The 18,305-nt window shown below is 33.5% G+C and overlaps 1 protein-coding gene across 1 annotated transcript in view; it reads left to right on the plus strand.

Annotated features, from left to right (window-relative positions):
* Positions 1–3,539: 3,539 nt before the first annotated feature.
* The window catches only part of LOC128989299 (Y+L amino acid transporter 2-like), an 81,137-nt gene continuing 66,371 nt past the window's right edge, over positions 3,540–18,305 (plus strand). Inside the window, exon 1 of the mRNA XM_054411180.1 lies at positions 3,540–3,645. The gene's annotated coding sequence lies outside the window, so the exon portion shown is untranslated. The remainder of the gene's footprint in view (positions 3,646–18,305) is intronic.

The raw sequence follows: 18,305 nt of genomic DNA on the forward strand, positions 1-18,305 counted from the left end.
CGAGTTTGACGATGTTAAGTAGACTATTTTCCTACAAAAGTTTTAATGTGTGAATTCTTTTTTAGAATCTAGAATGTAGCTAAAAGATTAGAAAATATACATTTTAAATTGAAATGGTTTGCATGTGAAGTAAATTACGGGAAATACATTGTGAACATCAAAACATAATGTATACAATATTTAAGCTCATCTGAATTATTTTCAGCTGATCGATAAGGATTACAAATCTGTTTAGCACCCTAACGTTAACCAATATACGTAAAAAATAACGTATCGTACCAAAATATTATGTCGTAAAAACTATCGTAAAATAGGTAAAAAACACAGCATTAAAAAAATTAATGAAAAGTTCAAAATGAATTTTTAGGGAGATAACAAACGTGTGTTACACCCCACAAATAATTGCAAAGTATTTCGAATTTGATATAATTTACAGGTTTGCAAAGTAGTTCATCTGTTGATCATTTCCCTTGCCACGAATATAAGAGCATATTTCTGTTATAATATCCGTGCTTGCCAAAAAGAACTAGTTTGGTGCATCAAGGAATTTGATGATCCTAAAGCTAAGTTGAACTAAAAGATTTGCAAATTATATTATTCTTTTCAACAGTAGAACATTTGTCTGCACTTTTCCTTCCTATGCTCATTGGAGGTTTTACGTGTTTTACATGTATTTTACAAGAAAATAAATTTACCACATAAAAAATAGAATACAAAAATGTTGAAACATTATTTTGAAAGCCGAATTGGCAAAATTACATATTGATCCCCAAATAACTGTTTTGGCTAATATTTGGTTAAATTTGCGTCGAAGCTCCAGTTAAATTAAAGGTTCCCTTATCTGATCTATTTTTATAACAATAATTTTCTAGTAGCGTAAATAGTGTTTCTTTGTAAGACTAACAAAATAATAATCCTTTCAATTATTAAATTAAATTGAGGTGTATTTTCATTCCATTGCTTTGTTGGTATTTTTGACTGCAGGAATATTCTTAGGAATTTTTGTAGTTGACCTAAAAGAATCAACTCAAAGATAATGTAATCAATCACTCCACTCCAGTTATCGAAACTGAAAACGAACTAACTCTGAAAACGAACGCTCTTGTATGTATCATGTGTTTACTATATATGAACAGCTGTAGTTAATACAAATTATTCGTCTGTTTAAGTAGACAAAATATTTTCTTCGTAAGAAATGGGATTTTGATGGCCTGTGGGACAAAGCCCGGGGACTTTTATTACAGGAATTGGTGAAAGGGGGCGTCTACACAAAAAATACTTTATTGTCTTTATTTTGACACATCGTTTGTAAATATCCGTCCATTATTAACGGAGATGACTAGTGTTTCGTAGAAATCACCTTTACGTATTATATTATAAGGATTCCAGTCCAGTGTAGGGCCAGTGACGTCTTTTGTTTATGTTTATGTTATGATCCATACAGTTTCTGTCCTAATATCCGTGATTAAAACACTGCATTTAACTTCACGCTCGGAAGACTTCAACAAAACACGCTCATGTCCCCCTCCCCCCTAAATATTTTCTATTATGATGTTTTTGTCCTTAGTTAGTTTTTTTGTTTAACTTCTTTATATATCACTTTTATCACTATTTTTTTTCAGACAGAATAATATCATAGACAAAACATAATATGTTTCATGTTTTGAAAGCTCATGGCTTCCTATTTATTGACGGGAGCGTTGCAGTGTAGAGCATTTTGGACAGGTGTTTGTTTGTTTTAACTTCTCTGATGTTTAGAATAAACAATGTTAGCCTAAATATCAGCCAGCTGGGCAGCGACAGTGGTGGACTATGTTTTGACCTATTCTACCGTAATTGCTGGACACTTAACCTCAGTTCTATATTTATAAACTTTTTCTTGCAGAAATGTTAAAGTTTAAACTCCTATGATTACTATGTTGTGATTAAAATCAGGTTTTTAGAATGCATTAGAAGCAGGGTCCTTTAGCTTTAGAGTTATTCCTTTCAAATCATTATATTGATCTTCTTTACACTTTTAATAAATGATTGACTATAAAGAACCAGCTTATCTTAAACAGTTATCATTCCATATATTTAACACTCATTTTTATTTGACAACAACCGCTATAAAAAAATATTACTGAATCAGCAAAATGACACATACTTTCTTCCATTATCTGGGCGAAACCCCTTGTTAATAAGTAAGCGGTGGGAGTAACTATGCTGTTTTATGGGTAAAATCAGAAAAATTGGAATACATTTTGAACCATAAGTTTATGCCATCTTGTTGAGACCTAAACGGACCATTACATTCTAAATGTTAATGAAAACCGTTTGAAAACCCCAAATTTCAAATAAACGAAAAACACTTGGAGATACCGTCGATTAGTACCCACAGACAAAATTCTATCAAAATCAGATTATAAGTGTAGTCTGTAGCTCTGAAGATGTGTGAACATTCAGTTGAATGAATAGTCAATCATGAGATGACTGGACCAGCAATTTTTGGATTAGAGGTCCAGCCCTCTAACTTTGCTACCAGCACATTTAATTTGTTGTGCCATCGTATTCAAATAAAACAGACATAATTTATTCCTTCCAAACAGTGTATAATGGAAATTGTGGTTTAGTACCTTGAAATTATCGCACACACTATTCTAAGTATACAATACACACTGGTCACAATTCGTATTAGTTTTGTTACTGAATGATTAAAAATAATTGAATTTAAAGTTCTTCAATTTCTACCAGTTGGTCTGAAAATGATATTACAGTGGGCCAAATATAGTGTCCCAGAATTCTCTATTGTTCTTTTAAGATACTGTACCAGATTCCTGGGTCGAACACAAACCAAAATGTCCATTTAAAATTGCCAACATTCAATAGCTACTTGTACAACCACCATTTTGTTTGTTTTCCATGAAACTATTTTTGATTTGAGGACAGATGTTTATAGTACTGTAAATTTAAATTTGGTTCATAAATTACTTTTTAAAAAGTAACATTTTTTGTAAAATATTATTTTTATAGGTGTTAAGTTTCAAAATGGCAGTGCCTTAAAATTTTAAAACCTAATTAACACAAATACTAAATCGATAAACACAATTTTAGCAGTATACCTATGTTAATTTGTTTATTTATACCATTTTATAAAAATTCTAACAATACAAATTTTTAAAAGTTGGTTAACATATATTATGATTCTAGATACAGTACCGTATTTAAATTCATAATTATGGCATACCTTAACAATTTATCGTACAAACAGCAAGACTGTATGTAGTTATGGTAAAGTGCGTTTGTTTATTACTATACATCATGCCCGATAAAAATGTAGCTACTACATCATTCATAATTATCGTACTACCTGTAAAATTATCGTATACAAACCCAAAAATTATAGTATACAAACCCATAAATAATTATGGTATACAGTTTACGGTGTGCGGTGTGCAGATCGATGGTTTGCAGGCGCTCCTAGCGGGGCCGGCGCGCACTATGTATCGCTGACGCCGAACGCCGACGCCTGACCACGCACCGAAGCACGCAGCAGCGCGGCAGCAAATTCTTAACAATCCTACCAGTCTGTGTCGCGGTGTATCATAGAACCAACGTTGTGTGGACCCCGGCATACTCACCGCGTATTGGACCTAACACGCCGATGTAAGTAGCTTGGACTTCATTACCTTGTAGGCAAAACATACGGACATACGATAATGCATTTTGTCAGGAAGATTTTGCATTGGCGCAATGAAGTTTTTAGGTTAGGTTGGAAGGGAAACGATTATTCGGTTAATTAGATCGATATTGTTGTTTGACAACTCTGTATTTATGCTGTATGTTATGTTAAAGTATGGGATACAATTTAGGAATAGTAAAGACTCCAATAATTCATCGATAGGTAAAATACAGTGGTGACAATTAATTGGTTTATTTTGTTTTACCGAGTTATAACACAGAAAACATACTACTGTTATATATTATTCGTGGTACTGTAAATATGAAGAGACAGTTTTAAGTTTTTATTTAAATAAATGTAAACAGTAAAATAAATATCATCGACACAACAAAGTTATAATTTTTATCCACGTATTGTTATAGAAAACACTAATTATTTATTTTTAATGTGTTCTGTTTACAAACTATGAAACAAACCAAGATTATTTCAATATACTGAGTATGTTGGGTTGGAGATAAAAACAAATACATACTGATACCTATGCGCAACAAATTTATTACATTACTAATCTACATATTTTATGAGATTTTGTTTACTAATACTCATCAAAACACGACTGATTGTTTTGTTGTTTATTGATTAACTAGCCTTATAATGTGATTTTACACATACTAAATATCGTTTTTAAATTGCTGGATTATTTAAGAACAGTTCTAGATCCTAGAAGGGGCTTAGGACTAGCCCAATCTGTTCACACTTCGTTAATTAACATTAAAAAACTTTACTGCACGATGGATATCAGCATAGCGGTTTCCCTATGATAAAAAATCGAGCAGCTAAAACAACTTATTGGAACAGAATCCTCGAATTCGAACAACATTTAAATTAAAATCGCACACGTTGTGAAGCCACACATTTTCCAGCTAGCGTAACACGAAATCAGAATTGGTAGGGTTGCTTTACATTAGGGTGGAGTAGACAGTCCCCCTCTACCCCAGTTTCCAACAGGACTAGTGTTTTACGGTGAGCTTAGCAATAATGTAGTAGATAACCAGAGGATGATAAGCACGTTATAAAATGGATAACTCATTTACTGTACGCGCGATAGACATGATGATTATTGCCGTGTTTTGCTTGATTGTGTTTGTTTAACCTGGTTTCACGTTGTTTAACTGTTATATGCGATGTGTAAAGGGGGTTTAGGAATGATTGTCTTACTGTTCAAATTATTATATTATACGTCAAGTGCAGCATATAAGTTATTTCATGATTTGGCGTTTTGACTTTTGTTAAATTAATTAAAATCCATAAAGGGCCCCCATCCATCTTTGTGTTCAAAGATGAATGGGGGCCCTTTATGGATTTTAATTGTCTCTGAGAATAACATGGAACAGTAATTGTATACGTTTATCTAATTTGTAAGGTTGGAATATCTCCTTTGAGGGGGTTTCGGTGTGAACGAAACAAATATTTTGACTGACAAATTGTGTTTTACAGCCCCTTATGTAACTATATAGGCTACTACCCAAGAATTTACAACGATTTAAATTTCAAAAGTTAGTGGTTGTATACATCGAACTATTTTGTATTTTCATTTTAATTATGTGTAGGAAAGTCCGCTGATTTTCTCCGGGAAAAACTAAATTTTCAAATAAATTAGATTTACATAGCTCAATGCCTCCCAAATAAATCGCTGTAGTTTATACCAAAGTAGGCAACGTATTAACACAGACAATGAAGTATTATATTGTCTGTGGTATTAACGTACACAAACAAAAAGAAATGGGAAATGCCTTTTTGACCTTTGATATACCCGGGTCCCGGGTCTGATGAAGATACCGGTTTGCTCATGTGGGAAAATTTCCTGCGGCGCTCTAGGTTTTAATATTTGAACATTTTTACATTTGAATTAGTAGTTGTTTGAATGTGTAGCTGTTGTATGCACTTAGCAATTCCATTTGGAAACGAAGACATCGAAGTTTCCAGTATGAGGATTATTTGTCCTAGCATGCTCTAGCCCGGGATTGTTTTTCACATTACTTCTAGCTATGCTTAGGATTTGCTGCATTATCATTTCGATAAATACATTGGCGATTGGCAGGATTTAAACCCGGAACCTCAGGAACCGAAGTCCCGCGCTCTACATCTAGATCAGCTCGCTCCCCGTTATTGGGGGATTAAAATCTATGGAATTAACACTATCCATGAGAAGTATAGTCATTCGGATAATTTACGCCCAGGGTTTACCAATCGAAGGCGGTTCGGATAGTCATTCGGATAGTACACTTTACGATCCAGAGTCCCGTTCTACATTGTCTGTGGTCGAGGCATGGTCGTAACATTATCTTGCTCGTAATTCTTGCAGAGCATTAAGAAAGGTCCGGGACTTTCGACACAAGTTTATGGATAATTGCCTACAGCCTTGGAGGGCGTTACCTTTCATAACCCAATTTTCTCGCTCTTTACACATCGTTGAAGCTCTGTCTTTCAAACCCATTAGCCGGAATTTTGCAGCACTCGACACCTAGTGAAAGATGACAACATTTCGGACGGTGGTCGGATAAAAAGTGGTCCCTGAACACTGGACGATTTTTTAGTTTATGGTAGTTGCACTGTTTTGGTTCGTTCTAGAATCTCTGAAAGCTAAAAACAAAGTTCGAAGGAATTCGTATTTATTTGTGTTTCTGCTCTATAAGCTATGGCTCTAATAGAAATATCCGATATTCGATATTCATTACTTGAAACCAGTATTCGTGCTTGAACCATATATAGGCTACGTATTTTAATAGGTTCATTAACCAGCCCGATCCAAAAATGAACTGGATCAATGGACTCAAAAACCCGTTTTTCGTTTTTTTTTAACATAACAGTTGCAATTTTTACAATTCAAGTTAGTGTACATAGAACAGTTAATACATAGAAAGTTAATTTATTTCTGCCATGCCTATTAGAAAGTGAGATGGTATTGAAATTGCTAAAGTACGTTGCCTCCAATTGTATCATTAGGATAGTAAATAATTCATTCTATACTGCTTGTATCTGGACATAGGTTAATGGAATTTGGCAAATTGCTCTTCCTTGTTTCATGGCAGGGTTTTAAAAGTTTATCATTTTAATCAATCAGTATCTGTACCTAGTGACAGCAAACCTAAGTAATTATTATATTAATTGGGCTAATATCTACGTATGAATTCCTTTCAATATTCCCACTGTTTTAAAATGTTATCAATAGTGTTGGTCAGATATACTAAAGATTTCCAGGTATTATGTGCTCAATTTCAAATTCGTCAGTAAAACTAATTATTGAAACAAGCTCCAAAGTAAACATAATATGTTTAATAAACATTCAACAATGATACAAGATTCATTCAGTCCCAGCTGTTTTCGGCTAAAGCTTAATCACCCTTAACCTAAATGGATAAGATAAGTGTAAGTTATGACTTAATTATACTATTTTCGTCCTACAGTATTCTAAATTTGATGAAGAAAGTGTTCATTTCGAATGATTTACTTGACTTATTGTTAATGTCTGCATTTATTATATTAGATTTTGATTTTGACAATGGCGGATACAAGCTGAAACATGTAAACATGGGACTAATTTGAGCGTTATATCGGATAAATAAGGTATGTAAACTGAACTGAAGCAGGATTGTAAAAGTAATTTAAATCTAAGTTGATATCTATCAACCTATCTAAGTTATCACAATCAAAATTAATAATTAAAATCGAAGTTGAACGCAGCTAGTAGTTTGGTGGAATAGAATTTGGGCTCATGCACCAATGGTTCTTCAGTTGTCTGCATTCTTCAGTTGTCTCCAAATTTGGATGGTTGCCGCTCACATATTGTGATGTGGAAACTTAAATTTTAGTGTTTGAACAAATAAAAATATCCAAAAACACTTAAATATGTACTCTGAATGAATGGATGGTTCATTCCACATAAAATTGTAACATAACACCATTTCTTACACATTTATGACATTTAACATAAATAAAGTAACATAGAACATGATAAAAGAGCAAGTGTACACAAAGTTTTTAACAATGCTGACACAGACTAACTCGAATGAAACTTTATAAATTTTAAATCGCGGTTTGCGAAATATTCAGCCATTTACAAAACTTTGCATGTGCGTCTGCTGAGTTGCTTTATTTTTTATTTACAATTGCTTAGGTCATCATCATCATCATCCTTTTTATTGATTTTCCCTCAAGGGGTACATCAAAAAAATACATTTACAAAATACAATTACATGCAAAATAACCAATGTTGGTAAATGTAAACGAAAGTGGTAGCCTATATTTGACACCCAGATATGGTCCAAATAGGGACACACAGTACCTGGCCATGTTTTTTTTCGGAGCAGTGTTTCGTCGGAACATGACTCCGAAGAACCAACCCTGCACATTCTTATGGAGCAGTAGAGGCACATTCTTTTCGAATTATGTAAAGATAGTCGGGGTAATGCCTTTTGGAGCAATTCCTTGAGCTGGTATAGTGATATTTTTTCTTCTACGATCTCCCTTTTTTCTAGCGACACAATTTAGTTTTACCAATTACTAGATTGTCTGCTTCAAAATCCAGAGTCTTGTGGGATCTTCAGTCAGTTTCCTGGCGCAGGACCGTGGAGTATCCCAGTGGGCCTTGACTGAAGACTGAAGGCCATAGTGATAAACTGGTTCCCACTGTTATGACCGTTGTCATAGTGATGTACCGCTATACTGCGCAGCTTCCTCAATAAACTTCTACGGAGATGAAGTACCTGAGTTAATCAAAGTAATACTTACGAATCATATAATACTGGACAGCCTACTATTCTGATCTGGGTTTCAGAATGTAACGGATGACTTAAAATAGCTTAGCATCAACCTATAGTATTGTTTGAATCCAATGTTCTTCAGAGTTAGTTCCAAAAGTAGACTTCTCGCCCAAATTCAAAAGTGTGATAGTGCACTGATGCCGACTTAACAGTTATAACATATTAAGATAGGGTTTTCAATAAACTTAGAAGCATTTCGTTACACTTATACAACGAGGACAAATCTATAGAAATGAAGGTGCGAATTGCATTTCAGGGTTGTTTATACCATTTTACCCTAGAACGAGTAGAAGTTTACACTAAGTCAACAAGGAATTGCAATAAATCTATTTTTAACTTTCGTGGTTTCCCTTAAATTACTTAAGTATAAATGCAATGTAGGTTTTGTGCATATTTTTTTTAGAGATGTAATTCAACCGATGTTTTATCTCAACGCCATTATGTTAGTTCTTGTCCATCCAGGATGTTTTGGTCAGTTTTTGTAAGAGCGAATAACATTTATACATATTCTGAATTAATTTCCATAGTTAATTAAATAAAGCTTCGCAATGTGACTTCGGTATCCTTGATCCTTGTGCTTCTGATAATGACAATGCCTAATGAAACAGCTGATCTTAGTCAGTAACAAACCTACACACAGGTTATCTAAGAGTCACAAAAACGTGATAGTTTTCCAATACACTTCAATTAACACCAGCTCTTTGTATGAACCTTGATATATCAAATACAAACTTTCCAGCAATATAGCATTGTGAACTAGGTATTGTGTGAAAGTATACCAGTTACACCGTAGGCCGGACGTTATCATTGGTATAATTGCTGCAATAGACATCAGTTTGACGGCCTTATAAACTGCAGTATTAACCAGCTGTCGGCGACTTTGATACCACTAATACGTAACCTTTGATAAGATATATAGCATTTCTATGTTCCCCAAGATATGGGTTAAGATTTGAATATAAAGGAAGTCTTGTGTACCTTTGAATGATGTGCACTGTGGTATTGATATGTAGATATCAATTGAATTGAATTTGTAGGTTGGGTTCGATTTCGTTCTGAGTTACTGAGTTAAGTTACATTTTTATCGTCATGGTGTTGATATAATAATAATGATATACGTTTTGGTGTGATACTGGTATTTTATGCAATAACCATCTTTGTTTTTTTTCATATATTTTTCAAATAATAGACATTTAAAGACTTGCAAAAGTAACTCACTTACCTTTAGCTCCTGATCTTTGAGAGTTGAGAAACAGGAGAAGTAAAATACTGAACATATAAACATTCCTAAATTACATTCAAAATCCATTTATACGTGTAAAATTATATTAAATTGCACTAAAAAATAGAGCAAATATTAGCTTGGTAAAAAAAACACATTTTGATTTCGACAAGATGTAGTATTGCAGTAGTTTCTTTGACAACACATTAGAAGATAACCTAGAAAGATGCCAGGGAAACGCGTATTTTCAACGTTATTTTGACGGTCTTGCAATCGAAATCCTCTGCAAAATCTTTTATTTATAAAAGATTCTTTACTTGCAATTATGAAGAAGTTTCACTAAACATATTCTTCAAATGCTAATCAATAGTTACAATGAACACTATTGAGTCTAACGCAGTAAAACGAAGATTTCAGTTAGCAATCAATCTGGCATCATCTTGTATTTTAACAAAAATATGAGCCTCAATTGATAGTTATTTTCAAAATAAACTCTCGCAGCAATTAGTTTGTCAAATGCCAAATTACTCCATCAAAGAAATCTGATTTGAATCAGGCCGAAAGTTGAAGGCCATAACCTCCGCTATCGGCGAATGAAAGAGTGGTCATTCACCGTAAAGAAATGTTGCATCATTTGTTATTGCTCTCGTTGCAAGTGGTTTCGTTTTTCCTCAAACAATGTTGGACACATGTAAAGATCTTGGGCTAAAAGTATTTAAAAATCAAGTGTAGAGTCACTGAGCAGGAAGTAGCTTTGCATTTGTCTCAGCTGATTTCCAAGTCAGCTGAGAAAACTAGCAAGGACATTGGATACTGAACTAGACATTCTATCCAATGCACCAGTTGTAGCTAGCTTTTATTCAATGATACCATATTATTTGAATGAGCTTATTCTGTTATTGAGGTTGCATTTTTTCTATTTCTCGGTTATAGATTAGTTGATGTTGGATGCAAGAGTTAAAAAGTTGCTTCTTACGTTTTCTATGGCCGTAAAGTCGGTGTGTAAAAACTCTATTTACAGCATTAAACCCTATCAGGCTCAATTAAACTGAATTTGGTTCTAAAAACTAGGTTATGGTTTGCACCATGCAGAGGTGTGAGGAGCTCAAGTAGTGTTTTGGAGAAAGCAACATTATTCGAAGAATAGACTTCTTATTGGTCAAAAATGTTGAATTGGCCGATTTTAATAAAACATTGTTACCTAACCATGCGTACCTAGTACATGCTAACACGCATATAAATAAATAACTAATATTTTGACTGGGGCGGGTGGCGTCGTCCTGTAATACAGGTACTAGGAGGTCACAAATTGTGGATATTTATAGGAATGCACTGTGGATGCAATACTCCCTGGTGTGGATTAACGTCCGCATGAGTGAGTACAGTACTACGACTATCCTCAGTACTGTCCTGATAATTAGACCAATTCGTATATACCTAGGCAAAAATGTGATTCGGATTCCACTATAAACTGTAGATCCCTTAGTTGCCATTAGCTGCACGGGCTATTAACTAACAGCTGTGTCTAAAGAATGTTGGCCTTAGTCACTAACAAGACTACAAGATCGCGCCACTCATCCTACACTCATTTCCATTCTTGGCTTAAAATACCTACTTTGTATGGTTGCCATTTAATAAGAAAGTATTAAAGTACCTATTAAAGATTTCCTCTTAGAACATTTTAGAAAGTTATTTGAAATGGGTTTACCCCATTACCTTTGGTATTTTTATTTAATTGTCAAGAGACAATTTTGTACAACTTATCCCACAAAATGGCTGTCAATGGCATTGATTTTCTCAGCTGCTGCCTCTAAACACATCATGCTCAGGTCGAGTGGCCACAACAAAGCATGTCTACAGTCTCTTGTTCCTTTGCCTTGACCGACTGACGGACTGTCATTTGCTGAGTCTTGAGCCCGAGTATTGCGTAGTTCTATACGTGACCTACTCTGCCACCTTCACTTTGACTGCCTCCTGAACCACAATCTCAGAAGCAGTTTTTAATATTTTTTAAGTATCAGTACAGAGTTGGTACTTTTTTAATGTAGTTGATTTTACACTCTTTCTACGTTCACATCCGCCTTAAAGTATAGTTAGTCTTAACATCGTCCATGTTGTCTAGATCATAATTGAATTACTGTTAGTGTGCAAATTGTAAAAGTGTTGTGGTTGGCTTTTGAAGTCCTTACCTTTTTTGGGTATTTTCAAGAAGAAAGTCACCCCGTACAAATAAAGGTGATGTAAAAGAGAAATACTTATGTAAAAAACTGAGGTGAATAGTTTTACTCACATTTCCTAAGGTAACGAACCTAACCTAACGTATGTCCCTTTCCATCAATCATGCACATCAGGCTGTGGTTAACATGTATACTTGAGTCCACCCCTTACCAACCTAACGTGACCAAATAGAACCTAATACAACCTAACATAACCATACCTGATATAGTCTAACCTAACCTAACATTACCTAACTTGATATAACATAACCTAATAAAACCTAACATAACCTAACCTGTTATAGTCTAACCTGACCTAACATTACATAAATTGATACAACCTAACCTAATAAAACCTAACATAACACAGTCTAACCTAACCTAACATTATTTACATCACTTTCATTTGCATAGAGCAATTTTTAATAGTTGCATCTCTTCTTCAAAATACCAACCTTATATGGTTTACAATAACAAAGTCTAGTCTACTGCTGCTGCTTACTTTGATCTTGACTTATACGGTACTATTGTTATGTATAGCGTGGGTAGTAGACGTAAGACAAGTTGTAGTAGTCCTATGTCGCAATAGAACAGGTTTGAGATACTGTTGAATGCAAATCACACTGATCTTGAATGTCGCCAGTCCTTAGCCTTGTATTCTATGTGAATGTTAAGTCACAGTGCGCTGTAGCTTCAAAATGGTGCATTACAGAAGGCGAGGCTGATCTAGTGCGTGATTTCGGTATTTAAGATACGGGTTCAAATCTTGCCAATCACTTATGTTTTTAGTAGCCTGGTGGTTCGGAACCCATATTAAGCTTTAGGCTCACTTCTCGAGAGAACCAAAGATGATAGGGTTCTCGTGCTGGGAGAACTTTATATGTTTCAGAGAACTCTCTACTAAAATATAATAATACAAATGTTCATCTTAAGTGCTCCAAAATAAAAATACCCCCGCCGCAGCAAACCTGCAGACTTAGCGAATTTCCATCTGCCTGATTAGATTTAAACTAAAATGTCTCCTTAAAAATATCACATTTATTCCCTATTTAAACAGAATTAGTTTAATGAGTACTTAGGTTTGCTGCAACAGGGAGGGTAAAGGTTTTTTTAATGTAAAATATTAAAAGGTACTGTGGTTTAGTAAGAAATTAATGTATTTTCCAAATTTGATCAAAATATGTTCATAAACAAGCAAACTACAACAGTTGACTTATTCTCCATAAGAATAACATGGGAATTTTAAAATTACAATTTTTTTGAATTTTCTCCGTAACAATTAGGCGCATAATAACGCTTCAATATACTAAATTATTTGTTTTTTTAAGCTCTACAAAATGGTTTAAAAAGAAATTGTGAAATTTTGTGTTTTTAGGGTCAAAAATGGGAAAAACCTATTTTTACCCCATAAAACTTCCCATAATCCCCCGTTCCCATAGTCCGATCATGATGGTTCGCGAACTCATTCAAGGTTATCCTGCCTTACACCTTCAAACCAAATTTTATCAAAATCGGACAAAAATTACTCAAGTTATCGTGCGGATGGACATATATATATATATATATATATAAAATTAAAACATATATAACAAAGTACCCTTTTAGTAATTATTTTATTTTATTTTTTAAAATTTAAAGTGTATGCAAACTTAAAAGATTGGCTCAGAGTAGGTAAGGAAATTTTAAAAAATATTCACATTTAATAGTTTTATGTAAATCTAGGAAGTAAATAAGATTGGATATGAAATAAGTTGAAATTATTTTACTTGTTCAAGGATTTGTTATATATGTTTTAATTTTATTATATTAGTAGCCCTAAAAATGCAAGAAAATAATATATATATATATATATATATATATAATATATATATATCTATATATAGATATATAAAAATTTGAACGAATGGCGTTTTTAGCCTCTAGGGACATCAAAATGAAAAAGTAAATCTGTCCTGGGCTTAGGTCTTACCATGAGACCTACGGTAATAGCTACTTCCCTATAGGGAAATTCGCTAATAAACAATAAATACTCTTATCTAGAAAGTATGTTATTTTAGGTGATCCTATACATTTTCATGTCGATGTTAGATACATAATGTCATTGAATTGAGTTTATTTGAATTAGTTGCTACTGAATTTTTTTAAAGGTGAGCCTTAAAACAATGTAACAATTATTGTCTTTACGCATCTAAAAAATAACTCATAGTTCTCTTTTGGTTGAAATTGCAACAGACCATGTAAATTAGCACTAGACGGCACAATTTGCACGATTTTACTTGGAAATCAAGACGAAACAATTGTTTCCCTCAGTCAGCTAAGTAGATTGTTTGACTATTTTATTTTGAAATAGACTGCTTGAAACTAGGCTTTTGTTTAGATTTTAATACGGTAGTTGGCATTGGTTTTGATTATTCAATAACCACATTACAATTTAAATCAAAGCGAATGAAAACTCAGTTTTCTTAAACCCCTTACTTTGAAACTTACATCTTGAGTAAAAATTTTAAGATTCAGTGTAACCAGATTTACAAAATGTTTAGGTTATAGCGTTGACTTCTCCTCTTTATTCATAGGTTACTTTACCAACCTATAAACGATAAATGACAAAGCAATTTCAAGTGTATGCAAACTTAAAAGATTGGCTCAGAGTAGGTAAGGAAATTTTAAAAAATATTCACATTTAATAGTTTTATGTAAATCTAGGAAGTAAATAAGATTGGATATGAAATAAGTTGAAATTATTTTACTTGTTCAAGGATTGTACCAGAATTTGTGTTCACAATCACATCAAAACAACCCATTTATTTAGCTAGGATTAACAAAACAAGTTGCATTGGCCAAGTCATAACAAACATGCCTCACTTGATACTGACGATATCTTACTTTACCTAGTATTCAGATACAGATACTAGTGACTACTAGTGACTAGTAGTGTTGCATTGTGGGTCTGTAGTGGGTTGTAATGTCATGCATCTAAGTTGACCTTCGGACTTAAAGAGTCAGCAAATTCTAGAGGTGCGTTTTACACTTCTCATTACTTCACAGCGTGTCAAGTTCTCAACCACTCGCAGCAAACCTGCAGATTAAGCGAATTTCCATTTGCCTAATTAGATTTTTAGTAGGCTAGGCCTTAAATATTTCCTTAACATTTCAGATTCATTCTACATCCAAATAAAATTTGATGTAGGTAATGAGTACTTAGGTTTGCTGCTACGGGGAAGGTAAAAAGTGTTTTTTGATCAAATGTTAATTGTATAGGATACAAAAAAAAAATAGAACTTTTTTTCGAGATGTATCCTCAAGGAAGGAAACAACGAACAATTTATTTTACTACTTTAGAATAACTTGGGAATTTTTAACGTACCGGTACAGTTTTTGGAATTATTTTTTAGGCTTACACGATGGTTGTAATGAAAATGAGGCATTTTAATTTGTAATAGTAAACCAACAAAAAAATGAAAATTGCCATGAGACCTACGGTAACAACTACTATAGGGAAATTCGCTAAAACATATAAAGACCAATAACAATATAAATCAATAACTATCAATAAATATCAGTTTTGGATCACATGTTACATTGTTGCACCGTTATCTTCTATATAAATAAAATTAGAGTTTTGTCTGTACTTTGCTCAGAATTATATACTTTTAGGTTATTTTTACGTTTTATACATTAAAGAAGCAGAAACGAGTCTTATCTCTATTTCTGTCTGTCTGTCTGTCTGTCTGTCTTTCCCTTTGTCTGTAACACTCAAGATGGCATTTTACGCAATCTTCTCCGTGAAAACCAGAGTACCTATCAAGATTCAAGTCATTTTAATGTATTCACTGGATTGGCGAGAGTGTCTTTAGCGATTTAAATATAGCCTCACTACTTTGTAAATAAAATTACGGACGTTCAAAAATGCAGTTTTGTGCGATTTTTGTAAAATTTTCGTTCAATTTTTATCACATAATCGTCTATGAAATAACGAACAGCTGTTCGGATCAAGATTATTTTTTCTAGCTGTCAATGATATGTTTACAAATGTTGAAATGTTGTTTACAAATACCGCAACCATTTCGAATCACGTTTTGAAAGCAAATCCCAACCAAGTGAGATTAAAAACGTTTTTCTTACATAACGGATTTAATTAATCGCAAGTGCAATAATATAGTCTAATAGTGTAACCGTAAATGAAATTAAATAACTAGACATCGTCCAAATCGGAACCAGAAATTCTTTGAGTATAAAATGTTTCTTGAGTTTTGACAACCAGAAAGAATACCTTGAATCAGTGTTGTATAGGGCTGGGACACTGAAATGATCGTCGCCAATAGCTTACAAAAAAGGTTTCCACTCATTGACGGCACTTCAATGGCGGTTGTGTAAAGTGTAAAGTAAAAAATCACAACAGAGGTTTAACAGAGGAAGTGCTAAACTCGCTTTTCCAATGTGTCACTTTCTGTTTCTACTCACCGTGTGATGCAATCGCTGGACCATACAGCTAATAGGCCCATAGCTCATATCTTGGGTACGTAAGCCTACATATTTATTCATAACAACCTTTTTGACGACGATCCTTGATACCGGTACTTTTCCATAGAATACATGGCCTACCTACTTAAGAAATATAATTACAAATGACCAAAACCCCAACATTGTGTGATTTTCGTCACATTTCCTTCTAATGTTAATAGATATACTAATCATTGTTTAGAGAATGCGTAATCTATTAAATAACAAAAAGTTGTTTGGGTAAGGTTGTTTTTTTTTTTTTCAAACTGACACCGATAAGTTTACGCTATAACTTTTTACGAGAAAATCCAAAAGCAAGAGATCAATAACCTCGGGACTAGATATTAATGTATTTAATTGGTCGGATGTACTATAGTTCTTAGGAAGGTTCTTACGTAGGTACTGGTTCTTTTCCTTAGAACCGTTGGTAGCTGCTAGAATCATTTTTACGTAGGTACCAACACATCACTGTAGTTTACAAATTAGTTATCGTTGGTGTTGCACCTTATTTATTAGAGCCGTCCGTATTCAATTTAAGTGATGTCTTAACTCTGTATAAGTTTTGCTTTTTCTGTCTGGATTCCAAATCTTAGCTTACCCGGTATGCTAAGAAAATGATAACCTATTTGAGTAAAACATTTGTTGGGCAAACCATCATGAATTTTTTACGCCTTTATAAATAAAACCTTTAGGTTTAAACTAATATAGGTTTAAATTACCTGTTTTCTGTCAAAACGATCAGTTTAGTAGTTTGATAGTTTGACAGAAAACAGGTAATTTAAACCTATATTAGTTTATTCAGACGATCTAGAGGCCATTCCATCATGACTTTAGGTTTATGTATCAATAGTTCGTGGCCTTTTTTGGATTGTTGTGTGTATATCTGTTGGTAACGCATTAATGTCCTTATTTCTCAGTGTTTCACGGAATGGACAAGAGCACCTTTGATAGGCTACTGAAAATGTCAACCGGAATAAAGTGTTAAATGGTGAGGTTGAGGTAGTACTTTAAATACGTTTAAGTTAACCGATGTGGAAAGTAACTTTCAATTATAGGCCTACTTTAGGGCTACGCTTCATGGATCTATAAAACATTTTTAAGTTTAATCATTGGACATATGGACCATAACGATCCGGGTGACATTTAATTGCGAAGCATTTATTTTGGCTTGAACTGTCAGATACTGTATTTGCGAAGGTTTATATATAATAGTTTTGCCAGCATATCTGCAAATATGCAAACTAACTGCTGTTCTTAATCTTAATATAAGAAGGTTTCAACTGACTACTATAAGATCCCCGTGCGTAGAACGGGCACACAGCTAGTTCATTAATAAAATTGAATAAAAGTAAATCAAACTCAGGCCTGAAAGGAAATTTATCATTGACATAATGACAATGATGTTGATTTAATGTTTTACGTATATATTTCACTAGTTATTTGAATGAGTGCTTTACATGTACCAGATCGGTAATGTATTTATTGTTTAACACCTACAAAGAGGTAAAAAGTAAAATACATGCTTAATAATAAACATATTCTCTAAAAGGCTATTACAAAGGTTGAAGTACATATTCACTGAAAAGACCTGTGTGTTGTGTGTGCATTCTGATTCTTCGAATATTGTTAAGCTATTTATGCAGTCTATTAAAAAAAGAATTATAATGACAAACCACAATATTATGAGTATTGTCCTAGTAATAATCTAAAAGTCACAAAATAGTTTATACGACATATCGTCTATGGTATGGTTTGCGCGGAGAGACGACCTACGCTTGATAAGGATTATCAGTGTGCTGGGCGTTCTTGATTGTGAATTTTTTTCTGTACTAATAACGAAGTGTTGTTATTCAATAACAAAAATTGAAATTATGTGTTAATTA

Source organism: Macrosteles quadrilineatus, unplaced genomic scaffold (assembly GCF_028750875.1).
Source record: "Macrosteles quadrilineatus isolate MER2022 unplaced genomic scaffold, UCM_ALF_1.0 Scaffold_1__1_contigs__length_201487025, whole genome shotgun sequence".
Classification (NCBI taxonomy): Eukaryota; Metazoa; Arthropoda; class Insecta; order Hemiptera; family Cicadellidae; genus Macrosteles; species Macrosteles quadrilineatus.